This window comes from Pinus tabuliformis, chromosome 2_1 (genome assembly GCF_031772625.1).
Source record: "Pinus tabuliformis cultivar Carrire ecotype Pingquan chromosome 2_1, CPIR1, whole genome shotgun sequence".
In the NCBI taxonomy this organism is placed as follows: domain Eukaryota; kingdom Viridiplantae; phylum Streptophyta; class Pinopsida; order Pinales; family Pinaceae; genus Pinus; species Pinus tabuliformis.
The window spans coordinates 183,311,330-183,323,684 of NC_142299.1; the positions used below are offsets into that span (position 1 = coordinate 183,311,330).

Below are 12,355 nucleotides of genomic sequence, written 5' to 3' on the forward strand. Positions count from 1 at the left end.
TTTCATGCAAAACCGTATTCAGGTCACCCAGGTTATCAAAAGACACTTATAGCAGTGAAGAGATTTTATTATTAGTTGAACCTGAAGAGGGATGTCGCTAAGCGTTTGTGGCTAAGTGTTTTGATTGTCAGCATGTGAAGGAAAAGTGTAAGCATCTAGGTGGACTTCTACAACCGATTACAATTCCAGAGTGGAATTGGGAATTCATTTCCATAAACTTCATCATAGGTTTACCATGTATACTTAGACAACATGATTCCACCATGGTTATTATGGATAGGTTGAAAAATGTTGCACATTTCATTCTAGTGAAGTCTACATTCTTAGCTAGCGATGTAGCACAATTATTCATCATAGATGTGGTTAGATTGCATGGTTGTATAAAGAATATTGCATCAGACAAGGATGCGAAGTTCATTTCCAAGTTTTGGAAGAAGTTATTTGTAGGTTTGGGCATATAGTTGGCCTTCAGTACAACTTATCATCCACAAACAAATGGACATACATAAAGGGTCAACATGATATTGGAGGGCATGTTGAGGATGTATGTGATGCATGTTGGTTGAGTTTGCATACAACAATGGGTATCGAGAATCTTTGATGATGAGTCTATTTGAGGCATTGTATGGGTAGAGTTGCAATACTCCTGTCAGGTGGAGTGATCTAGTTAACATAGTGTTGATTGTACCAGACATGTTGGCAGACACGGAACAAGAAATGTAGGTAATCAAGAAGAATATAAAGGCAACAATACGATAGGCAGAAGAGCTATGCATATCGGAACAAGTTGTTCCAGGTTTTCTTGGTTGGAGAACATGTGTACTTGCACATCAAACCAAAGAAGATCTCCTTGTAGATTGGAGCATGTGTCATGATGGCACCACGGTTTTGTGGACCCTTCACTATTATTGAGAGGATTGGGCCAGTAGCCTATCGACTTGTACTTCCTCTGACTGTGAAAGCCCATGATGTTTTCCATGTGTGATTTCTTAAGAAGTATGTTAAAGATCTTGATCATGTGAATGAATGGTCTATATTGTTGGTGGAACCAGATGGAGAATTACAGCTGAAGCCTCAATGTATATTGCCGAAAAATGTGCTCATGCTCCAGAGCCGAGAAAATGAGCAAGTTAAGGTGCAATGGAAGCACTTTGGGCCCAATGAAGCTACATGGGAGATGGCGGATCAGATGCAGACTATGTATCCTTCCTTGTTTACTGATTGAGGTAAAGCAATTTTGATATAATGTTTTGGTATATGTCTTGGTATATGTTTTGGTATATGTTTTGGTGGTGTTGCTATATGTACATATGTATATGGATGTAAATAATGCCATAAGATATGTTATAAAACTCCAATAAGTGGTATGGTGTCATGTCATGATGATGTTATGTTGTTATGTTTCCATGTTGGTTACTTCTCAACAGGTTGATCATTGTAAATACTGCATCGAGCTAAGTTATAAAGCTTCATCGACGATATGTTTTTCTTGCAACAGTGTTGTGGTTATATGTGTTGTTGAACACCGAGGATGGTGTTGACCCAAGGGGGAGGGTTCAGTAACATCCCTGGTGAAAATTACATGTAATAAAAGTTAATAAAGGAAAAATAATAACCACAGTTGATGGGACACTTATTCCAAGATGAATGTTGGGCAAGACATCCTAATGTGGGTGTTCATTTGGTTATTAATGGCTAAGTAAATTGGCAAAGGCAATGGCTAAGGCTTTGGAAAGGAAAAACGACATTTTTGGCACATTTATTTATGAAAATAATGGAAATTAGGAGCAAAAGGAGGTGAAGGGTCATAGATTACATGTGAGGAGGAAATTGAAGGAAAATAATGGAAAATGAAGAAAATAGAGGCTTCATTCATAAAAAGGCTTACGAGGACTAGTAGGTAACCTTTTGTCGGTTCAATTTTGGAGCTCTCTCATACTCTCGGAGACTTAAAGTTTTCTTGGAGCATTATTGGAGGGTGTGGAATACTTGGATTTTGGAGCAAGAAGGCAAAGGAAGAGAAGAAAATAGCAAGAGGACATCAGGATCAACAATTAAAACGAGATTTTCTTGCAGGTACCAAGTTGCATGTATGTTTTCTTCACTAGTTTTGGCATGCATGGCATATGCATGCGATTTGCTGGTTGTGATCTATCATTGGAATGAAGGATGGTCGAGATTGATAATGGATTTCCTAGCCTTGCCATTTCATGGATACTCATGGGGATTGTGGGTTTATTTCCTTGTTTTTTTGTTGGTTCTCATGTTTCCTTAGATTGGGTTGAGTTACTAGTTTTTGGAGCCTTGGTTGAACAAATGATCTAGAGCCCTGTAACAACTTGGGTTGAGTTACTAGTCCCGTGGCATTGGTTGGAAAAATTCTCTAGAGCCCTTGGTGGGTTGAGTTACTAGTCCTAGAGCCTTGGTTGGACAAACCTCTGGAGCCTAGCGGAAAATATGGGTTGAGTTATTAGTCCCAGAGCCTTGGCTGGAACAAACAATATGGAGCCCTAAATGTATGGGATAATGACCAATCTGATGATGGTTTTGTGATGTCTGATCATGAGGTGGAATCATTGTTTGATGGGTTGAGGTGGATGGCCTCTGGAAGCCCTAAATGGTTTTGGATTGATGTATTCTATGAGATCCCACATTCATGCTTGGAATATGGCACGAGGGTGAATGAATGAAGAGAGATTTTTCTCAACCATTCTACAATCGATGGAACGTGGAAGTCCCATCCCAGGTTTGGATTTCGCATCATCAATATGAGGTTATTTATACTTCTATTTCTATGATTATTATACTGGTTATGTGGTATATATGGTTGCAATTTCGTGAGTATTTCTGCTGCTATTATGTTGGTTATTTATATGTTTTATGACAATAGCTATGTATGGATCTCATCATGTTTTTACTGGTAAATGAATGATCAATGTATCTATGACCTAATGGATGAAATGGCAGTTGATGTGTTGAGGCATCAATGCTTCTTAGCGATTCTCATCTAAGTATGAGACCCCTATGCTCAGATTTTTTATTTACACCTATAGATTACATATTCGTGATATATTTGACGAGATTCTTGGCATGGCTAGTAGGGGTCCAGTCGACGTCTCACTCAAGTGATTTCTTTCATAGGGTCATTTCCTTGTTATATTATTTTTCTAAATATGTGATTCAATTCTGGGCAGTGAACTGGGATCTGGGCCTAAAAAAGTGGCTCAAATCCTGGGGACGATGGCACAACATTAAGCAAAAAAGTCCTTGGACTCTTTCTTGCAGGCTTGTGAGAGTGTCTAGAGGTACCTGGAGCTGCATGCCCATAACACAAGAGTGTCTAGAGGTCAAGTTGCCCAAAAGTTCAGTGGGACCCAGGGGTTGATTAGCAGAAAGGTTGGATTGGCTCCTGAGGGTCCTAATGCTGATGTTGAATGTTTGTATGGTGTGTTTCCGTTTTTTCCACTTCTTTAACATGACTTAGGAGGTCGAATCATATCATAGTGGCCTCTCATCGCATGTTTACCTCGGCTAGCTGGTTGCTTGGGTAGATGTGGGAGGAGGGTGTTATAGATTTGCTTGCAAGTATGGGTCACATCGTTGCTTCTTTTTGAAAGCATCCAAATATCACCCAAATATCCAGTGCCATTTTTGAAACACAAGTTGTGATAATATTGTAGTATTTTCGCGTTCATTTCCGTCTTTGTTACATATTCATTCTCCAATTTAAATACATTCTCCCTTCGCTACTTCAGAAGTTGTCCAGCTACGCTCGGGGCAACTCTAGCTTGGCAATTTTGCACAAAGTTTTTTCACCCACACAATTATTCAAAGAAAGGATGATTTCCCTACTGATAACAAAACATAATTCATCTCTTCGACTAATTCATCATCTGAGTTTCATGTTCATGTTCTATAAGCTCTTGATAATTTTTATCTTTAAAATAAAAATGATCAATTAATCATTTTTATTTAAATGAACATCACTCTATAAATATAAATATGCATTTTCAATAAATGTTGTACACTTGCTTAAAAAAATGGATCAAGTCAATATTGTCCATACAAATACCTCAACTTATGCACATATTGTATATTAACAGTACCTCATCAAATCAAATTGGTAAAAACAAAACTAGGCAAATGATTTCAGTCAAGTTAAGAGCAACCTAAGACCATACTTCACAAGTGAGTTAAAACTAAATCAAATGAACATGCCAACACAATGCAAAACAATACAACTGAGCAAGTTAGCTAACACTAAATCGAATGAAAAGGAAAAGGAAATGCCATGTTGAAGGAAAAAATTAATTATTGCATTGAGGAGCTTTATAGTTCAATGTGAAGAGATGTTATATTATTAATTTTATTATTTAAATTAAAATAATAATACATATTAGCACAATCATATTATATGAATAATAATAATACATATTAGTATAATCACATTATATTAATATTAATGTTAATATTAATAATAGATTAGCTTAATTGTATTATATTAACCACATGCACAATCATAGTAATACGTGTGGTCGATATATATGCATATATCAATATCAATAAACCTAATATTAAAACTCAATATTTCAAACCTAACATTATAAAACTTAATATTAAACCCCAATATTATAAAGCAAAAACCCTATATTATAAACACTAATATACCTCATACTATAAACTTTATATATTAAACACTTTATAATATTGAACCCAACATAATAAATCATATATTACAAACCCAATATTCTAAAAAATATTATTATAAATCTTAATATCAAACCCAATATTTTAAACCTTAAATATTGAAAACCCTATATCGTAAACTCTAATATATAGCCTAATATTATAAACCCAATATATGTTATATTAAAATAATAATACACACATTAATAACTATTATACTTTAAAATTTAATATTTAAATTTAATTAATAAACATCTAAAAGATAATATTCATAATCACCTGTTTATTTTCTATGTATAAATCCACTTTAAAATATTATAAAATATATCAACGAAAAATGCTAAAGACATAAATAAAAATATATGTATCACAATTTTGATTAAAAAAACAAATTCTACATATAGAAATACAAAATTTATATAATTTATAAAAAAAATTGTTGAGTATTTGAAGAAATATTTACACCCAAAAAATTTTGACAAATTTGATACTTCTAAATTCTTTAATAATCTTAAATTAAAATATCACATAAAAAATAAAAAAAATTACACTATATTATAATATTATATATATAAAAATTTGATTTGATTTCAAATTTAACAAAATGATGATGATAAACTTTAAGAACTTCTCTCAATATTTTTATTCAAAATAACTTTACAATTATTAACTAAGATCAAATAAAATTAAATAATCGTTCCCATTAAAAGATGAAAAATGTTAGATATTTTAACTAATATACTTTATTGCTTTTTAAATTTCCTCCAAATTTGCTCGGTAACATTAGTATGTGTAACATTAATTTCAATAGTTTAGATTTTATTTGAGAGATGAAATAGTATTTTATATTTAGGGTGAAAAAAGTGCATGCTAGTGTATAAGACAAAATTTCTCAACAACTTTCGCTTATAATTCAGTTGTAAATTACAACACCAAGAAAATTGCAAAACCATATTGTCGTTAAGTCACAAAAAATTGAATACACCATGGCTTACCTCAATTCCAAGCTTAGGAGCTTTTAGTTGGGTTGTCATGCTTGGATCTTCATCTGATAATGGAAGATCTGAAAGCTCCAACTTCTCGACATTTTACAGAGCATTGGGTAAGACATAAAGAACGTGCTCTAAAATGAAGAGCTCTGAATTAGCATTTGATATTTCAAGGGTATAATACAGGATGGGCAACACAATAAAGTGATTTTTTATCCAAATCCCATAGGTTTTTGGACAAAAATACATAATGCCTAAATGGCTTATAAGGACTCAACTTCACCATATGCTTTTCAACAACTAATAAGTAGTTGTTGGGACTCATTTTGGCTGCACTGGTGTAATTTACAATAGCCGAACAATGTTGGAGTACAGTGCTAACAAACTCAGCAATGCCCTCTCGGAAGGCTTCTTCCATAGGTGTGACAGTGGAACCCATAAAGTCACCCTCACTCTGCAGGGATCTCTTCCAATAAGGCAAAAATGCCTCCAAGGGCTTATTCACAATTATGTAAGGGGTCTGCAAGACTCTAGAGAAGACATCACATCCTAAAACCACATGGCATAACTGATCCTCCCACCTCTTGCGTCGAATTGTTCATGCCACAACTTCATTGCCAACTAAAGGGAAGCCAAATGTTGTGTAGAAAATTAATTTAGACTTGTCGAGTTGTAGTTGTACTTTATCCGAGATGCATAGTGTGGCCAAGGAAGCAATAGCCACTCCCATGGAGTGACTGGTGAACACCACAGTTTTCCCCCTTTCATATTCTTGACGTGCATGCACCAAGAATCAAAATTACAAAACGAATGCATGAAAGGGTTAATTGGTGCTTTAGGAAGATTTGGCATTGGCCCATTGTTCTCAAGCTCAGATGTTTTATTTGGTTGGCTTTAGAGAACAAGATATTCATTTGGGACAACTTGCTCTGAACAAGTTTTAAAGGACCAAATATCTGTGTTCCCCATTCAAATGACATTGAAACTATTGATCACTTATTTTTCCAATGCACTTCCTTGAAGTCTTCTTGGACTGAAGTTCTTGCCTCACTTAATATTCTGGACAAAGGACCCATGTCTCCTCTTGAGTCATGTCTTTTCTGGGGGGAATATAAGATGGGAATGTACAAATATATGCCTATATTCATTGCATGGGGCATATGGAAGGTTCGTAACAAATTCATTTTTTAAGTGCTTCTAGTTAATATATCTTGTATCCTGCCCTAGATTCTCATTTTTTTCAAAGTTTTCTTTTGGCCTCTGAATTGCTAACGATTCTGCTCCTTTTGCTATCCTCCAAGCCCACATTCATGTAATGTTAGCTTCTTTAATAGTGCTTCTTAGGTTGACATTTATGGAGGGGGTGCTATCATATTTTCTCTAGGCAACAAGTCCTTCCAGATCTGGTTGAATGTTGCATCTGGATCCAATACCAAAGCTGAGGTTACAATTTTCCAGGATTTGCTTTATTTTGCTGCGTCTATGAATGTGGACCCTTTTCAAGTTTATGAAGACTTGAAGTTTGTTATTGACTAGCTAGCTTGAATAAGTCGTTTCCAAGTAATCTCTCTTCACCATTGGATGGAAAGGGTCATTTTTCTCAAGAGTCAATTCTATTTTCTTAATTTTCGATATATTCATCATGAATGGAATGTCCAAGTCAATAAACTATCCAAACAAGCTCTTTATGCGGAGGAAGGTCAAATATCTATGAAGAACATAAGGTTATGCATTTATTAAGGTGTGGGAATCTTCCATTCCTAGGTGGTCTTCAGCTGGCACTGAATTTATCTTAATCCTAATCTTGTCTTCTATCTAATGCTTCGCTTTTCAATAACTCCAATTTACAAGACAATTTGTTGATCTTATGCTTCAGATCTTTGTATGTTTTTTTGCTACAATTTACCTAACTCTTTTTATACATTTTGTATCAATGGATGACATTCTATTTATAGCTCAAAGTTATATTTTATGTAATTTGTGGAGCACCATGAGATATCTTATGTCCTTTTGTCAAGTCTGTCTTCGTTTACTCAAGCTTCTTGGTGCTCACCAAGACAATATATGACTCTGTACTCCTCTTTCTTATAATGAAAATGATGAATTTTCTTTCTATGGAATATGAAGGGTAGTCTTATCAAAATTTATATGGTAGTCTTATCAAAATTTATATGTATTGATAATTGAATAATTAGGAATATAATATATTTTAAAAATTAATTAAATTATATTTTTATTTTAAATTATTATTATTATTGATTAGGAAAAGAATTATAAATTAAGATTCTTAATTTATAAATAGATTTGTTATATTACTATTAACATATATTCATTTTAACTCTGGATACCAAGCACGAAAAGGAATTACATTACATCTCTTACTCTTATCAAGTTTTGCATTTTAAAATATTTGATGCCTCTGTGCTCCATGCTAGTTTATGTATTCGAAATACTTATCAGTTTTTTATTTTGAGAAAATTTAACTCACACACAAATGTTTTCAAGATGATATCAATTTTATATATATATATATATATAACTAAAATATTGTCTGAAATAGATTTTATCAAAGTAAAAAATAATAAAAATAATATATATATATATATATATATATATAGATAGATATATATATATATATAAAAGTTTTGTAAGTATTTTGATTTCATCCAACATTTTACACCTAATAAGAGTTTACATGTGTTCAATGAGATTTTGGAAAATTATCTTATAAGTTTTTTTTTACAATATAGAGAAAACTCAATCTAATATTTTCTAGTGTAATTCCATTTGAGGGATTAGAGCAAAAGAGAATGAGGAATGGGGGTGTTGGAAAGTTTTATAACTAGGCGAGTTTGTTGTCTCAATGTGTAGCCAGACATAATTTATAGAGAAACAATCTTATTTCATTGCTACAGGTTAGAGATACTTTAATTGATATTTTTGGTAGGACTACTCCTTGGCTAAACAAACCTTATATGCTTTTTTCGTTTTCTTGAATTTTGTCTACAATTTTTCCTTGAATTTTGTCTACAAATTTCCCTTTGTGAGCAGCTAGGCATAATTTATAGACAAACAATCTTATTTCATTGCTACAAGTTAGAGATACTTTAATTGATATTTTTGGCATGACTACTCCTTGGCTAAACAAACCTTATATGCTTTTTTTGTTTACTTGAATTTTGTCTACAAATTTCTCTTTGTGATCAATAATATTGTTGTATATATGCGTTTTTTTATTAAAATAAATTAATTGAACTAACATATTCAATATTACTATTTATTTATGAAGAATTAGTGCATATATATATATATATATATATATATATATATATATATATATATATATATATATATATTTTGTAACATTATGTGTATATATATATTGTAACATTATGTGAAAACATCTCCCTCATATAGTGTAAATAACGTTATGAGCCCAAAACTCATAAGTCATGTCATATGATATATTTTTTTAATTACTCAATTTAATTAAAATAACATAACTTTTTTGCAAATAAATCTTAACCTTTAATTTCTAAACACTAATAAAAATATTCTAAAATACTTATGGAGTTTAAATCCCTATAATCCACCTTTAAAAAATATCAAAAATTAAATTAAAATTCCCAAAACTCTATTTCAAAATTAACATAATTATTTACAAATAATTTAAAATTTTATTTAAATGTAAAATAATTTTATAAATTTAATTTGAATTTATTTAATTATATAATAAATTGGTTTATAAAAATATTAATTTGTAAAATATATATTTACTATTTAAGTGATTAGGTTTGTAATATAAAATATTTACTTTCTTATTGAAAAGATAAAATTTTAATCCAAACCACTACCATATGTAAGAAAGAAGATATGATATACCGCTATTAAAAGATTTAGCTATTTTAATTTGAATATTATTTTGTTGTTTTAAAATATTTTTGATAATTAAAAAAGAATATATGATATAATGTTATTAGAAGATTTACTTGTCTTAATTTGAATACTTTTTGTTATTTTAAAATATTTTGGATATGTAAAAAAGAATATATAATGTAATGGCATTAGAAAATTTACTTATTTTAATTTGAATATATTTTTTTCGTTATAACTTGTTACTAATTCAAGTCCACCAATAATATATATATATATATATATATATTAAATTAAATATTTGAATTAAGAAAGTAAGAAACCAATAAAATATATATATGTTAAATTAAATATTTGAATTAAGAAAGTAAGAAACAACAAAGGTGGCATAAAAATTTAAAAATGTGCAACTTTATTTTAGCTTTAAAAAGATTAATAATAATTATTTTTTAAAATATTAAAATTTTTAAAACATCTTTAAGTAAACGTAAATTAATATTATTTAAAAATTCCCATTTACACATGGATATACGCCTACACTCCCCAACTTTAAAACTCATACAACACTCAATATCAAAAGATGTTGAGTACGTAAAATGGAAATCATTTTACTTGAACGTTGAACGTTTTTAAAGATTTTTACTTCATCGTGAAAGAATTTTGTGATGTGACATTTTAGACGGTAAATTCATTAAAAGCGGTGAACAACACCAACTTTGGTCTCTCTAAATTTCCAACAAAATCTTTATGGTATTTTTCTCATTAATTTAAAAACGCAGAAATAAAAATTCTAACTACTAAAAGAAAATGCTCAGAGAGTGAGCTTATTTATGTACATTTCTATTTATGCATCATAGCTTAATTCATCTAGGTGAGTTTAACCCTCCAATGGAGCCAAGCCAGCGTTAGAGTACTGGGCTTTATGCCTTCATGCTGCTGAAATTTAAAAATTAAAGTAGGAATGCACCATAAAAAGTCTGCAAATGAAAAGCTTGATGCATGCTTTAGACACAACCCTTCAATGGAGCCAGGCCAACATTAGAGTACTGGGCCTTTTGCCTTCATGCTGCTGAAATTTAAAAATTAAAGCAGGAATGCACCATAAAAAGTCTGCAAATGAAAAGCTTGATGCATGCTTTAGACACAACCTCTGCGGCTGATCAAAGAATATGCCCATGTACTCAGCTACAAGGTCATGTAATGAACAAGGAAATTTTGCATCTGCCTCCTTTTCATGAGTAGTCTGCTGACCAATATCCTCTTGGCCAGGGTAGCCACAAACACCTTTCAGCTCCTCAGCCTTAGATTTTTCGAGAAAAGATTGTTGCTGATCATTTGTTACCCATTTGCCGACGGGCCAACCCTCTTGGAAATCTGCAGTAGAATCTTTAGTTTTTGAGCTGCAAGAGCCAGAGACAGGGGGACCTACCGAGACTCCCCGGCAGGGACCTTTCTACAATAAGTAATCATAGCCACTGCTTGGTCCTTCGACTCTAGGCTCTTCTTGAAAGTTTTGCTGTTGGGAGCCTTCTCCCCACTTGCTGGTAAACAACTCCTTCTGAACTTACACGACCATCTCTTCCTCCTTTGAATAATATGAATAAAAAATTGGAGGGTCTTGGTCTTGTTCTCCATGTGAAGGGTGTACATTGTGAACTGGAGCCTCTTTGTTGATCTCCTAATCGACCTCCTTTTCGTGTAGCTTCCCATGATTGAGATTGTGGTGGCTCTACCTCACTTGAATCTCCATCAGAGTCATATACATCATGAGAAGGAGAAACATCGGGCTCGACTGAATAAGCACTCTGAGAGTTAAAATTTAGATCAACGATGTTGCCTTCTTTTCTTTCTTGCTCATTGGGCAAATCTTCTTGATGTGAGTAGGTATATTCTTGGAATGGATTCTCACACACATCTTCAGCAGGGTCGCTAACCTCGGAAATGCCTTTATCATTAAAATATGCATAGAAATATTCAAGTAGAGGATTCGATGGATAAAATATTTTGAAATATTCATAGAATGATGTATGAAAACATTTCAAGGAAGATATGTTGCCACGAGGTATCATTTTAAACCAAACTCTAGCATCCTCCTCTAAAGAATACATGAACAACTTCATTTGTACATCTTCAAGAAAAATACCTTGTTGTTCCATGCATTCATATTATTCTTTGTGGTGTTGGTCATGCCTTCTATCTGTGCTCCCACTGAATCTAGGCAAATAGGTATACCATTCACAAAATGAAGGGACATGATTTGGATAGCCAACGATAGAAGAAAAATCCAGTGGGGAAAATTTGTTGGCCAAAAATGCAGGAAGGGCCATCTCGAAAACCTCCCTATATGAGTGATTTCAGTTTCAAAAGTAGGGAAAGTTTTCGGTTGTTGTAGCATCAGGGTGAGTATGGGGCTTCTTGAAAGCCAGGATGATCAAACAGAGATATGGACAGTGGAGTCGCCAAGATGTTTACCATAAAATTGACAGTGGAGTCACCAAGGTGAGAGATCTTCAACCCACACTTCCCTTGCTCACCTAACAGAGGAAATGTAAAATTTTGTCGTACCCAAGGAAAAATATTCTAATCCGTTCCCCGACAACGGTGCCAGAAAGATGTTGTCGCTTCAAATCACACTAGCAACACTAGTGTTGCAGGGGAGATATAAGGCTCCTAGAGACAACTTCTGGGTTGATTGTAGACCAGTGCCTAAGACATCTTAAAGAGAGGAGTGCTTAAGATATAATATGTGAGGGGTTTTCAGCACCCCAATTTTCATAGGATGGGATTGGTTCAATAAGCCTTCACTG

At 32.8% G+C, this 12,355-nt stretch overlaps 1 pseudogene; it reads right to left on the bottom strand.

Moving 5' to 3' along the window:
• Window positions 1-3,567: 3,567 nt before the first annotated feature.
• On the bottom strand, window positions 3,568-6,456 carry LOC149199329 (protein EDS1B-like; annotated as a pseudogene).
• Between the last annotated feature and the right edge of the window lie 5,899 nt (window positions 6,457-12,355).